The sequence below is a fragment of the Grampus griseus genome (assembly GCF_964374135.1).
Source record: "Grampus griseus genome assembly, chromosome: 4".
NCBI lineage: Eukaryota > Metazoa > Chordata > Mammalia > Artiodactyla > Delphinidae > Grampus > Grampus griseus.
In genome coordinates, this window is record NC_138997.1 from 97012165 (window position 1) to 97026881 (window position 14717).

General features: G+C 36.1%; 1 protein-coding gene across 1 annotated transcript in view; it reads right to left on the reverse strand.

Annotated features, from left to right (window-relative positions):
• The window catches only part of SLIT2 (slit guidance ligand 2), a 390009-nt gene that overhangs the window by 47995 nt on the left and 327297 nt on the right, over positions 1–14717 (reverse strand). The window lies entirely within an intron of this gene.

Consider the following 14717-nt stretch of genomic DNA (forward strand, 5'->3'; position numbering starts at 1 on the left):
GATTAAATGCTCCAACCAAAAGACATAGACTGGCTCAATGGATACAAAAACAAGACCCATATACAGGCTGTCTACAAGACACCCACTTGAGACCTAGGAACACATACAGACTGAAAGTGAGGGGATAGAAAAAGATATTTCATGCAAATGGAAATCAAAAGAAGCTGGAGTAGAAATTGTCATATCAGACAAAGTAGACTTTAAAATAAAGACTATTACAAGAGACAATGAAGGACACTACATAACGATCAAGGGATCAATCCAAGAAGAAGATATAACAATTGTAAATATACATGCACCCAACATAGGAACACCTCAATACTTAAGGCAAATGCTAACAGCTATAAAACAGGAAATCGACAGTAACACAATAATAGTGGGGGACTTTAACACCTCACTTACACCAAGGCACAGATCATCCAAAATGAAAATAAATAAGGAAACACATGCTTTAAATAACACAATAGACCAGATAGATTTAATTGACATTTATAGGACATTCCATCCCAAAACAACAGAATACACTTTCTTCTCAAGTGCTCATGGAACATTCTACAGGATAGATCATATCTTGGGTCACAAATCAAGCCTTGGTAAATTTAAGAAAATTGAAATTGTATCAAGTATCTGTTCTGACCACAACGCTATGAGACTAGATATCAATTACAGGAAAAAAAATCTGTAAAAAATACAAACACATGGAGGCTAAACAATACACTACTAAATAATCAAGAGATCATTGAAGAAACCAAAGAGGAAATCCAAAAATACCTAGAAACAAATGACAATGAAAACACCACGACCCAAAACCTGTGAGATGCAGCAAAAGCAGTTCTACGAGGGAAGTTTATAGCAATGCAATCCTACCTCAAGAAACAAGAAACATCTCAAATAAACAACCTAACCTTACCCCTAAAGCAATTAGAGAAAGAAGAACAAAAAAACTCCAGAGTTAGCAGAAGGAAAGAAATCATAAAGATCAGATCAGAAATAAATGAAAAAGAAATGAAGGAAATGATAGTAAAGATCAATAAAACTAAAAGCTGGTTCTTTGAGAAGATAAACAAAATTGATAAACCATTAGCCACTTTCATCAAGGAAAAAAGGGAGAAAACTCAAATCAATAGAGTTACAAATGCAAAAGGAGAAGTAACAACTGACATTGCAGAAATACAAAGGATCATAAGAGATTATTGCAAGCAACTATATGCCAATAAAATGGACAACCTAGAAGAAATGGACAAATTCTTAGAAAAACACAATTGCGAGACTGAACCAGGAAGAAATAGAAAATATAAACAGACCAATCACAAGCACTGAAATTGAGACTGGGATTAAAAATTTTTCAACAAACAAAAGCCCAGGACCAGATGGCTTCACAGGAGAATTCTATCAAACATTTAGAGAAGAGCTAACAGCTACCCTTCTCAAACTCTTCCAAAATATAGCAGAGGGAGGAAAACTCCAAAACTCATTCTACAAGGCCACCATCACCCTGATACCAAAACCAGACAAGGATGTCACAAACAAAGAAAACTACAGGCCAATATCACTGATTAACAGTGATGCAAAAATCCTCAACAAAATACTAGCAAACAGAATTCAACAGCACATTAAAAGGCTCATACACCATGATCAAGTGGGGTTTATCACAGGAATGCAAGGATTCTTCAATCTACGCAAATCAATCAACGTGATACACCATGTTAACAAATTGAAGGAGAAAAACCATATGATCATCTCAATAGATGCAGAAAAAGCTTTTGACATATTCAACACCCATTTATGATAAAAACCCTCCAGAAAGTAGGCATAGAGGGAACTTACCTCAACATAATAAAGGCCATATATGACAAACCCACAGCCAACATCATTCTCAAGGGTGAAAAACTGAAACCATTTCTTGTAAGATCAGGAACTCTTGTTCCACTCTCACCACTGTTATTGGTTGTCCATGCTCACCACTATTATTCAACATAGTTTTGGAAGTTTTAGCCACAGCAATCAGAGAAGAAAAAGAAATAAAAGGAATCCAAATCGGAAAAGAAGAAGTAAAACTGTCACTTTGTAGATGACATGATACTATACATAGAGAATCCTAAAGATGCTACCAGAAAACTACTACAGCTAATCAATGAATATGATAAAGTAGCAGGATACAACATTAATGTACAGAAATCTCTTGCTTTCCTACACACTATTGATGAAAAATCTGAAAGAGAAATTAGGGGAACACTCCCAGTTACCATTGCCACGAAAAGAATAAGTTACCTAGGAATAAACCTACCTAAGGAGACAAAAGACCTGTATGCAGAAAACTATAAGACACTGATAAAAGAAATTAAAGATGATACAAACAGATGGAGAGATATACCATGCTCTTGGATTGGAAGAATCAACACTGTGAAAATGACTCTACTATCCAAAGCAATTTACATATTCAGTGCAATCCCTATCAAACTACCAATGGCATTTTTCACAGAACTAGAACAAAAAATTTCACAATGTACATGGAAACACAAAGACCCTAATAGCCAATGCAATCTTGAGAAAGAAAAATGGAGCTAGAGGAATAAGGCTCCCTGACTTCAGGCTATATTACAAAGCTACAGTAATCAAGACAGTATGGTATTGACACAAAAACAGAACTATAGATCAATGGAACAGGATAGAAAGCCCAGAGATAAACCCACACACCTATGGTCACCTTATCTTTGATAAAGGAGGTAAGAATATACAATGGAGAAAAGAATGCCTCTTCAGTAAGTGGTGCTGGGAAAACAGGACAGCTACATGTAAAAGAATGAAATTAGAACACTCCTAACACTATACACAAAAATAAACTCAAATGGATGAAATACCTAAATGTAAGGCCAGACACTATTAAACTCTTAGAAGAAAACATAGGCAGAACACTCTACGACATAAATCAGAGCAAGATCCTTTTTGACCCATCTCCTAGAGAAATGGAAATGAAAACAAAAATAAGCAAATGGGACCTAATGAAACTTAAAAGCTTTTGCACAGCAAAAGAAAAAATAAACAAGACAAAAAGACAACCCTCAGAATGGGAGAAAATATTTGCAAATGAAGCAACTGACAAAGGATTAATCTCCAAAATTTACAAGCGGCACATGTAGCTCAATATCAAAAAAACAAACAACCCAATCCAAAAATGGGCAGAAGACCTAAACAGACATTTCTCCAAAGAAGATATACAGATTGCCAACAAACACATGAAAGAATGCTCAACATCACTAATCATTAGACAAATGCAAATCAAAACTACAATGAGGTATCACCTCATACCAGTCAGAATGGCCATCATCAAAAAATCTAGAAACAATAAATGCTGGAGAGGGTGTGGAGAAAAGGGAACCCTCTTGCACGGTTGGTTGGAATGTAAATTGATACAGCCACTATGGAGAACAGTATGGAGGTTCCTTAAAAAACTAAAAATAGAACTACCATATGACCCAGCAATCTCACTACTGGGCTTATACTCTGAGAAAACCATAATTCAAAAAGAGTCATGTACCACAATGTTCACTGGAGTTCTATTTACAATAGCCAGGATATGGAAGCAACCTAAGTGTCCATCGACAGATGAATGGATAAAGAAGATGTGACACATATATACAATGGAATATCACTCAGCCATAAAAAGAAACGAAATTGATTTATTTGTAGTGAGGTGGATGGACATAGAGACTGTCATACAGAGTGAAGCAAGTTAGAAAGAGAAAAACAAATACCGTATGCTAACACATAGATGTGGAATCTAAAAAAAAAAAAAAAAAAGGTTCTGAAGAACCTAGTGGCAGGACAGGAATAAAGACGCAGACGTACAGAATGGACTTGAGGACACGGGAAGGGTAAGGGTAAGCCGGGACAAAGTGAGACAGTGGAATGGACATATATACACTACCAAATGTAAAACAGATAGCCAGTGGGAAGCAGCCACATAGCACAGGGAGATCAGCTCAGTGCTTTTTGACCACTTAGAGGGGTGGGATAGGGAAGGTGGGAGGGAGGGAGATGCAAGAGGGATGAGATATGGGGATATATGTATATATATAGCTGATTCACTTTGATATAAAGCAGAAACTAACTCACCATTATAAAGCAATTATACTCCAATAAAGATGTTAAAAAATATAAAACAAATAAATAAAAGAAAAAAAATTTATCAGTGCAAACAAAAATGCAATAATGTGCACCTGCCCTGATAATATTAGTCCAGTACTGTTATTTTCATACAGGAGATACAAAAGACTGCCACTTTTATACTTAGGACAAGAAACCGAAAATGAAATCTTCATTATATCCTCCCTCATGTCCCTTCAGTTCAATTTGTTAGCACATTAGTACAGGCACAAGATGAGTGAGATTTCTGTGTCTTCCTTGTCGAGAAGAAAATACTGCTGAAGCGGACTCTACTTGCAATCTCACCTTTTGGGATACACATTAAAAAAATGTCATAATCCATGAAAGGTCTAGATTAAATGCAGATTCAGTTGAAGATACATTCCTTTGGTCACACATATTTGTTCCACAAGTGGCTAAAAATGTAGATATTGTACCATCCTCAATAAAATTATGTTCCATTGATGCTACTTTTTGCACTGTTTGTGAGAGTGCACTAGACTGCCTTTTGGCAACTGTCTGATGAGTACACTCTGTCAGAGTGACACTTTTATATTTAAAATACAAATATTTTATAACATAAACATTAATTATATTTTTGCTTTCACCATCAATCTCTCTGTAGTTCTTTATCCTCACTGGAATTAGCAGTGATAATTCTAAGTGTATGTCTCACCACACATAATTTCTAGCAAGGTTATCTGAGGCAGCTGTATAGCATCCCTCCCCTGCCCCTACTCTTCTACCACTGCTCTAAGCTTCAAGGTACCTCCACCCAAAAAGCTGTATGGCTTCTGCTAATATAAACTTCCTTAAATCAAAATTTTCTACAGATTAGAGACCAACAGTAAGCTGTTGGTCTACTTACAGAAACTCATATATGAAAGAAAATGTGAAGTAACATGGTGGCCATTAAAACTCTTCATACCTAAATATTCCCTTACCCTAGGAAATACATATTCATATAATGGTTTTGGCGTACAATCCAAAAAAGGACAGCGTTCTATACTGTTCAGTTTTCCTATTAACAAAAACCCTGAAATATGTTTACATAGAGATTCCTGTTTCTTTTTCAACTATTTGGAAATAAATGACAGTTCTGGGGATCACTATTAATGGGAAGGGTTGGTGTTTGCTCCCAGTGACACCTCAATCACTAGGGGAGGCCTTGCCTGTATCTCCTCTGCTTTTTCTTGGTACCAGAAAAACGAAGGCAGTTGTTGTATCAAATTACAGTTGGGAAATTGCTGGGATTAATACTGAAGTGAGCCATGTAGAAATTTAATTTCTCACCCTCCTCCAATGTATTTATCAAATAAATTTAGCTATTCAGTACATTGGGGAAGTAAATGTAGCAGTTAATTAGAGCAGTATGTGAAATTAATGTCATACCCCACAATAAATGGCTTTGTGTTTGCTAAAATGATCACACTTAGAATCAGCACTAGGAAAGGAAATATCTAAATGGTAATGGATTCCTGAGCTAGGCTAGAAGAAAGAAGACTCTTAGAACAAAGGCATAGGGTGAAGCAGCTAAGAATGTACGCCAGCAAAACAGCACGTCAGCAAATGCAAGGACTGTAAACATTCATCTGGCTACTTCCCAAGACCTTGAGGAAAATTGTCTTTTAGTCTAATTCTGTGCTTTCAACCTCAAAAGACTGTAGTTTGAATGGAGGGGTTCAGGGTTGGCAGTTTCTAAGTTTATTCTGTGGAATGTGACATTTTTCAAAAATTATGTTTGATTATTTAGATGAGAAGCTCGAGATTGTTTTAGAAAAAAAACTGGGTATGTTTTGAAGAATTATTTTAATAGAGTATGCAGATAATGAAATTGCCAGGCTGAAGCAGCCTCTGTCCAGTTTTTAGCACAGTCGAGATTTATTGAATAAATATCCACTGAACCATATTTGATTAATAAGCACGATCTAATTTCTCCACTTTTTTTTCCAGGACCAAGTTTCATTTTTAATATAGCACGTCTGCTCAACTATTTTCAGTATCTGCAATTTCTTATGGGTATATGAAGGGAGATTGTTGCTCTCCCATACATATTCAGTTTAGCTACAAGAATCAAAATAACAAGATTTCTCATGTGCACAGGCTTCTTCTGATAATTTCCTAAACCCACAAACTGTTCTGGCGGCATCAGGTTGAGGAATGTATAAAATATTGAATTCTAATTTCTTCAGCTTGGTAAAGTTGACTACTAATAGCTACCATTCTATTTGCTTCTCCTTTTTTCAAATCCCTCTTTTAAAATCAATTTTTCAAAGACAATTTATTATTTCTAGCACTTGAGTTTGAGTGAAAGGTAATTCAAAAGATGTTTCTGAATTATAGAAATTCCAAATAGCAGCGTCCTCCGATATGTCCAAATGTCTTAAAATGGTATGATTCCTTTTCCTATTTAGATTATAATTCCACCTAACTAAATGTTCTTCTTATAATGTGATTTTTACATCCACTTGGTTTATCTAAATCCATTTATTTTTACATTCTAACCCCTTGGAACTATATCCTTTGTATCTGGTTCTCTTCTCTCATTCATCTTCCCATCCATATTTTGCTTCTCTTCTAAGTCTACCTTCTGTCTTGTCTTTGCCTTCAATCTGTGGTTCATTTTCCATCCGGGACAACTTCTCTGAGACCCTTTCTTGCAAAATTCTTATTCAAGGGTAATCACATCTTTAATCTGTTTCTATAACAAGGAGATAATATCAGAGCCAAAGGGATATGCTAAAGTCAAAATAAAATGGTAGAAGGGTTAGCATAGTTCTCTAAGAGCAAACCAACACGTAGAATCTTGCACACTTGATTGGTCCCAGATGAAAAGAAGATGTCCAGGAACAAGAAATAGACAAGCTCTTATCATAATGCGTAGTAATCTTAGGAAGAGAATCAGAAGTCAACCAGGCCAAGTTAGTGATCTAGATGTGTTACTTAACTGTATGGAATTAGGAGAGTAATGGCAGTCATCTCAATGGGTTGCTTTAAGCTTTAAATGAGATGCTAATGAATTCTGAGCACAGAATATAGTGAGAACAAGCACAGAAGCCACAGAAAGTTCTGACACTCTTTAAAGCCTAGACATCCAAAGAAGGCAGGGGCTGGGAGGGACATAAGTGGTTTACTTAAAAGGAGAAAAGAGAGTAAGTCTTCCTCTGTATGTTTGTTCAAATTTTAGCACAAAGGCAAATTACAGCTTGCTGTTTATTCATTCATTGCAAGTTCACTGAGTACCTTCGGTCTATGCCAGGAGCTTTTGAAATCTGGAAAAACTGTAGGGGCTATTATTAACTAAAACAAGGGAGAGTGGAAATGGGCACCGAGAGATAATTTCCCATTGGGTAACGACACCTAGAGTTAATGATTTTATGTTTTTAAGGACTGCGACTGTGATTTGTAAATCTGGCGTGGACAACCACGGGGAATAACAGCACACAATTAAGAAGGAGAGGTTCTTTTTGTTCTTGCAGTGATGCTTGGCAAGGAACTAGAACTTGCTTGCTGATACAACTTCACCAATCTTCAAACTTTCTTTCTTCCAAAAGCCGGTTCCAAGAAGTGTTAAATTATTGCCAAGACATTAGCCCTCAGAAGATGTGTGCCACAGAGGAGAAAGATGTCGCAGAGGAGAAAACAAATCTAGCTTCCTGAATACAAATGTTTACTAATGTCACTGAAATGAAGGCCAGTCTAGGATATCTAGATTGATTTAAGATTAGGTCTTGACTTAAGAGAGTTCTCTAGCATCAGCTATATGGAGTGGAGTTGTGTTTAGCCTAATAATTCAAAGGGAAAACGAGCAGAAAGTTTGGTTACCAATTTGTCTTTGTCAGTTACTTTAACTTTGATGGAAGAACTGCTGGACTGCAAATCCATTAAAGCTTGTAGGCTGACTTGCTTACTTGACTCAAATCACTAGCTATGCACCTGACACTAATATTGCCACCCACTGAGAATTGTCTCACTTTGACTTATGACTAAAAGCTCCAAACACAAATTTCTAACTATATCCCAGAGTCTGCCTTCATTCTGGTGTCCCTTGGAGTCAAATAGTAGAACCCCCTAGTACTGCCCTTGTATAAAGTCAGATGTACATCAAAGACAACTCAGAAAAAACAAAGGGCGATATTTGATATTGGGCATAACTAACTAATAGTTCAGTAATAGAGACATCTATGGATCAACTATAGGACAGTTGCAAGAGAATGTGGAAAATGGGAAAGCATATTTTGGAATATGTGTTTTAAGTTTCTGCAAGCCAGCAAGGGGGAGGAATTCACTAGGTGAATGGAAATATGAATCTGAAGTTCATAAGAAAAGTCATGGCTAGATACTTGAAGCCACAGGACCAAAATCAATTAAATTAACAGGGCTACGGAGAGAACCCCACATATGTCAATATTAAAGAGTGGGTAAGAAAGAGATGTCAGCAAAGGAATGAAGAGGCAATGGGAATGTACAAGAGGGAGCAGTGGCCACTACTGTCTAAGATGAAAAGAGGGCAAATAAAGAAGCTAAAAAGAAGCTATTGAAATGGGCAAGAGGGAAGTCACTGGTATCCCTATAGTTTCATTGGAGGGGTAGAGATGGTCCCTAGGTGATAGGGGGGTTAAAATCCTACAAATTTGCATTTTATAAATGGTTAAACAAAAACACGAAGATGGGTATTACACCTCTGGGATTCCCTGGCTTGGCCATTTGCTACACACACATATGATCTTAAGCCAGTAAATAAACTTCTTGAAGCACACTTAAAAGAAAAAGAGCAATAATTACTTCATGGAATTATTGTACCAGAGATGATATAGATGTATGATATTTAAGAATGGAATACAAATCATTAATTCTCATCACCTATTAAAATAAATGTCTGTTAAAAATTGCCCAGTGTTTTAAGTTTTTTAAAAAGTATAATGAAGGGCTTCCCTGATGGCGCAGTGGTTAAGAATCCGCCTGCCAATGCAGGAGACACAGGTTCGAGCCCTGGTCTGGGAAGATCCCACATGCCGGGGAGCAACGAAGCCCGTGCGCCACAACTACTGAGCCTGTGCTTTAGAGCCCACGAGCCACAACTACTGAGCCTGCGCGCCTAGAGCGCGTACTCCGCAACAAAAGAAGCCACTGCAATGAGAAGCCTGCGTACCACAACGAAGAGTAGCCCCAGTAGCCCCCACTCGCCGCAACTAGAGAAAGCCAGCGCACAGCAAGGAAGACCCGACGCAGCCAATACATACATACATACATATGTACATAAATAAATACAATTTATTTAAAAAAAAAAGTATAATGAAAAACAGCCCTTGTTTGTTTTTCAAAGATGGTGCTTTTGGCAAATAACTATGTAGAAACCTGAATATTTTCTTTAGTCAGCGAGCAAATCTTACTCCCCCAAAGCTAAGGTTATTTCAAATTTATAACTATGTTCTAGTGATACTAATCTGAAAATGTAAAAAGGATTTGACCAAGTTTTAAATACTATTTCAAAACAGATCTAACTAGTAAATTTTTCATTTTTTTAGGTTAAATTATTTAATCACCTTCATACTTTAATTAAATGATTAAGGATAATATTAACTAATAATTTTGAGGAAAAAAAACAAAAGACCTTGAACTTGTCAAGAACACCCCCCAAAAGGAAATGATCTCACTGGGAAAAAAAACTGACAATATTACAATGTTATTATTGAGAGATGTGGACTTTTTCCCAGAAATTCCAGAATTTAGAGGATTCTTCACCTATAAAAAGAGCAGAAGAGATCAACCATGTGGTGGTGGAATGTTGATCATTCTGGGATATGAAAAGGTCCCAGGTTTCCCAACCCCTTAGCTGATCTTTACAGATAACTAATGAGGTATGTTGAGCACCACACCCCTGCCTCTTCACTGGGTTCCTGGCTACCAGACACCTGACCACTGGGGCTGCTTTCCCTGATTTGTGCTCCATTCTCAGTTCCACTTGACTCACTATAAGAGTCTCCTGATGCCCTGATGGACCTGGTGGTATTGGTTACAATTCCACAATTGTTTGGTTTGGATACACATTATTAATATTGTATATATATTTCTATCACCACACTTCCATATCGTTTTGCAATTATCCATTTAAATGTTATCTATCAGTAGAATATAAGCTCCATAAAGGCAGGGGTTTTTCTGTCCTATTTATTATTGTATTCTTAATACCTTGGATCTGTGCCTGGTGCATAACAGGAACTCACATAATATTTGTTGAATGAAAGAGGCAATATACCACTTGTTTCCTTTAGACTGTTCACTCCTTAGCACATTTAAGTGTTTAATAAATGTCTGTAAAATTAAAAGTGAACAATTTAGTAGCCTGCATAGCTAAAGTTTCCTGAACCAAGAGCAATAAAGGGAATATTAGAAATTAACAATATTCTACATTCCATGCTGACGTTTTCAATGAAAACCTGGAGAGGGAAAAACCCTTCATTTTCTGCTTGAGCATTCTAATATCATCTGATATTTAAAAGATGAAGACAGGACATTTGGGTTATAAGAACAAGTCATGACCATCTGCTTCCCATTCAAGAATGCCCTAATCTGGGTATTAATTAAATATGCTCTGATAATCTATTTCATTCAGTTCATTTATTTCTGTTGTGCGCTGAAACTATGAGATTATACTACAAAGAAAATACTCTGAAAAATGTAAGATAAAAATTGTATTGAAAGAATTAATTACTCAAAATAATATTGTCTTTTCTAGCAGAGAAAATATTTAAGTTATATTTAAATATAGGTACATAAACATCTTTTCAAATAAAGAATATTCATCTTCCTGCTGTAATTTGAAATTACATATTTACAAACTTTAATATTAGGAGTATGTACTTACATGATTTTCATGAATAAATAAAACACATTAAAACTGGCACAAAAGTTAAAATATAAAAACCTCAAATTATAAAATATTTAAAGAAGTGTAATTTTACTGCTTTCAAGCTCATAAAGCGTGTAAACTCAAAAACACAGTACTCGGTAGATTTCCCAGAGTTAATTATTTTAATGAATGGATTAGAATACTTTGTCTTTACCAATCCATTTTTTATGAGTAAATATTTCTAGCAAAGAATATGAGAGTGGTTTACAATATTCTGACAAATATCGAGAAATGCTGGCAAAGAACATTATGAGTTTCAATGTTTGCTATCTCTCTAAAATTAGGTTAAGTTATAGAGGAACTGAGTAAATCTTAAAGTTTGCTAAGTGCACTTACACTAAATTTGTTGAGTTCTGAATGTCTACACTTCTTGTCAACTGGCCTACACCTATGCTGTCTGCTATGTAGTTTAGGATGTACCTTGAAATATGTGTGATTTGTTAATTCGATGAGTCAGTGAATATTAAATAAACTGTCACAGTTCCAGCATTTTCCTATATCACAGCTGGGCTCCTGCAGTTCCACCCACCTGTAGCTCAAGTCCTCACACTTGCCTGCTTATCCAAACAACTGGCTTAGACACTCTTGCAAGAAACCTTTCACAGCCGCTCTCTGACAGGATTTCTTCATCTGAGTCCTGTAGCAACAGCACTATGCAATATGGTAGCCACTAGCTACATATGACTATTTAAGTTTAAATTTAAATACAATTTAAAAAATCATTTCCGCAGTTGCCTTAGCTACATTTCAACAACCACATGTGGCTAGTGGCTACCATATTGGATAGCACAGGTATGGAACATTTCTATCCCTGCAGAAAGGTCTATCAGGCTACACTGATCCAGACCAAAGCATATTTCCATTCATGCTATACTAAGAACAAAAGATACTATTAATGAAGAAAAGGTCAAATCAATTAGACAAATCTTGAGTTAAACAGACATTTATGCGTGTATGTATGTTTGTATTCACTGGCCTTCTGGGAACATTTAACAAATTAATGTGGGGACTTCCCTGGTAGCACAGTGGTTAAGAATCCACCTGCCAATTCAGGGGACATGGGTTCAAGCCCTGATCCAGGGAGATCCCACATGCCGCAGAGCAACTAAGCCTGTGCGCCACAACTACTGAGCCTGTGCTCTAGAGCCCGCGAGCCACAACTACTGAGCCCACGTGCCACAACTACTGAAGCCTGTGCACCTAGAGTCCATGCTCCACAACAAGAGAAGCCACCGCAGTGTAGAAGCCCACGCACTGCACCTAAGAGTAGCCCCCGCTCGCCACAACTAGAGAAAAGCCCATTCGCAGCAACGAAGACCCAACACAGCCCAAAATAAATAAATTAATTAATTAATTTTAAAAAATTAAAAAAAAAAGAAATATCTTCATGGAACTCTAAGATTTAAGAATTGAAGATAAACACCAGCATTTTTCAAAGTGGAGTGTGAGTATCCCTGGGTACAGAGAGTGTAACAGAATCAGTCTGCAGTTGCTCAACTTGTCTATATACTCTTTCTAGAATCAATCTGCCCAATAATATGCCTACAAGTAAGTTTTTATGCCAGTTTCTCCTCCCCTATCTCCCCTTTGACAATCATCTCCACCTTACAAAAAAATGATATACTTCTCAGCCCACCAGAAATTTACCATGGGGCACTGCCCCAAGGAAGCATCTGAGGTTACAAAAGAATAATTTAAAACATTGGTTATTTGCAAAGTCTCTTGCAATCAATGCACATAATCCCAGAGAGGCATTTCCAATAAAATTTTAATTTCAATTTTGAATATAAATATTAGCATATTGATAAATAATTATGCTGTTGCAATCAGTGTTGCATTAAGCATTATTGACAATTAATTCTAATAAAAATTTAAAAACTCATAGATCTTTAGTGGTAGGAAATTTTAAATATTCAAATTATATACATATTTTTGGCAGTGAAGAATGATACAGTTCTCTGAGGTACTGGAAATAGAAATTCAAGGAGAAAAATCGAAGTTCGAGGAAAAAGAGCAACATAAAATATTGAGGATCTTGTTTTTGTTTCTTTTAAAATTGGCTGTGATATTTAGATTCCACAAAATACATTTAAAAGAATAATGGAAGAGTGTTGTTTTAAGATATCAATATTTACAATGCACTGTGAATTACATCTTCTGTTACCATTTATAACTATGAAATAACATCAGATGACCACTTAAAAATGTTTGGAGGACGGAATACAGTTTTTGAAAATTCCTTCTTTCACCAACAGAACATAGCATGCCATCCCGCATCATATTTTTGCTGGTGTTTGAAATGTTATAATAATAAAAATGGCAGCTAACCTATACTGAGAGCTATTGTGCGTAAGGCAGTAAGCATGTTTTATATATATTAAATAAAAGAATGCTCTTCCCCCAACTTTATTGAAAAATATTTTACAAATATAATTGTATGTACTTAAAATGTATAACCTGATGACTTGATATACATATACACTGTGTAGTGATTAACAAGAGCAAGATAATATACATCCATCACCTCACATAATTAACTTTTGTGTGTGTGTGGGAAGAATGCTTAAGATTCACTCTCAGAAACTTTTAAGCATCCAATACCATATTATTAACTATTGTCACCATGCTGTACATTAGATCCTCAGAACTTATTGTCCTTATAACTGAAAGTTTGTACACTTTCACCAACATCTCCCCATTTTCTCTCTCCCCCGGCCGCTGGAAACTACCCTGCTATTCTCTGTTCCTGTGAAAACGACATTTTCTTTTCTTTTTTTTTTTTTCTTTAAGATTCCACTTATAATATCTCATCTAATCTTAAAAAACCCTTTCTGGTATGTATTATCATCACCTCTGCCTACAGATGAGGAATCTGAGCCACAGGCTGGTTAAGCTAGTAAACTAAAGTTACATAGCTATTGAAAATTGAAGCTGGAATTTAGCCCAGGTGAAACCAGGCTGGTCTTCATTCTGTGATTCACTGCACACTATTACCTACTTAGATATGTTTTCCCACCTACATGATCAAGTGTTGAAAGCTTATCTTTTCAGGTAGGTCTGCAACTTTCTCTATGCTCCACAATACCCAAGGTTTAGTTTTACCAATAAAACAAGTTTAATAAGCATTTGCTGCTTACACATTTAGAATTTTTAAGAATTTCTCTCCTCCATCTAATAATTAAAAGTGGCCCTCTTGAAACATCGAAAATTAAGGATTATAGTGACCTTTTACCCTATTTTTGGTAAGAAACTTAAATCCATATATTTGACTAGAAAAAGTGGAAAGATATACAAAACAAGTTTAATAGTGATTATCTTTTGGTATTGTCATTAACTGTTAGATTTAGATCTTTAGTTTCTTATCGTTTACATTTTCCTATCCTTTAGATTTTCTATGTTGGGCATAGATTACTTTTGTAATAAGAGAAGAAACTATTTGTTACTAAGCCACTGTATAGAATTCACAAGCACATAAAACAAAGGGAAAAGAAAAGGATCCAAACAAGCAAGAAACAGCACCATCGACATAGGAAGAGTGAAGCACAGGAGGTGAGTCGGAAGGTCTGGCCTGAACACTGGGGAGGGCTCATTTCTCCTTACCTGGAATCAGGAAGCCACAGGGCCCTGGCAGCCCTAGGAGCAGGGTACACATTCAGAC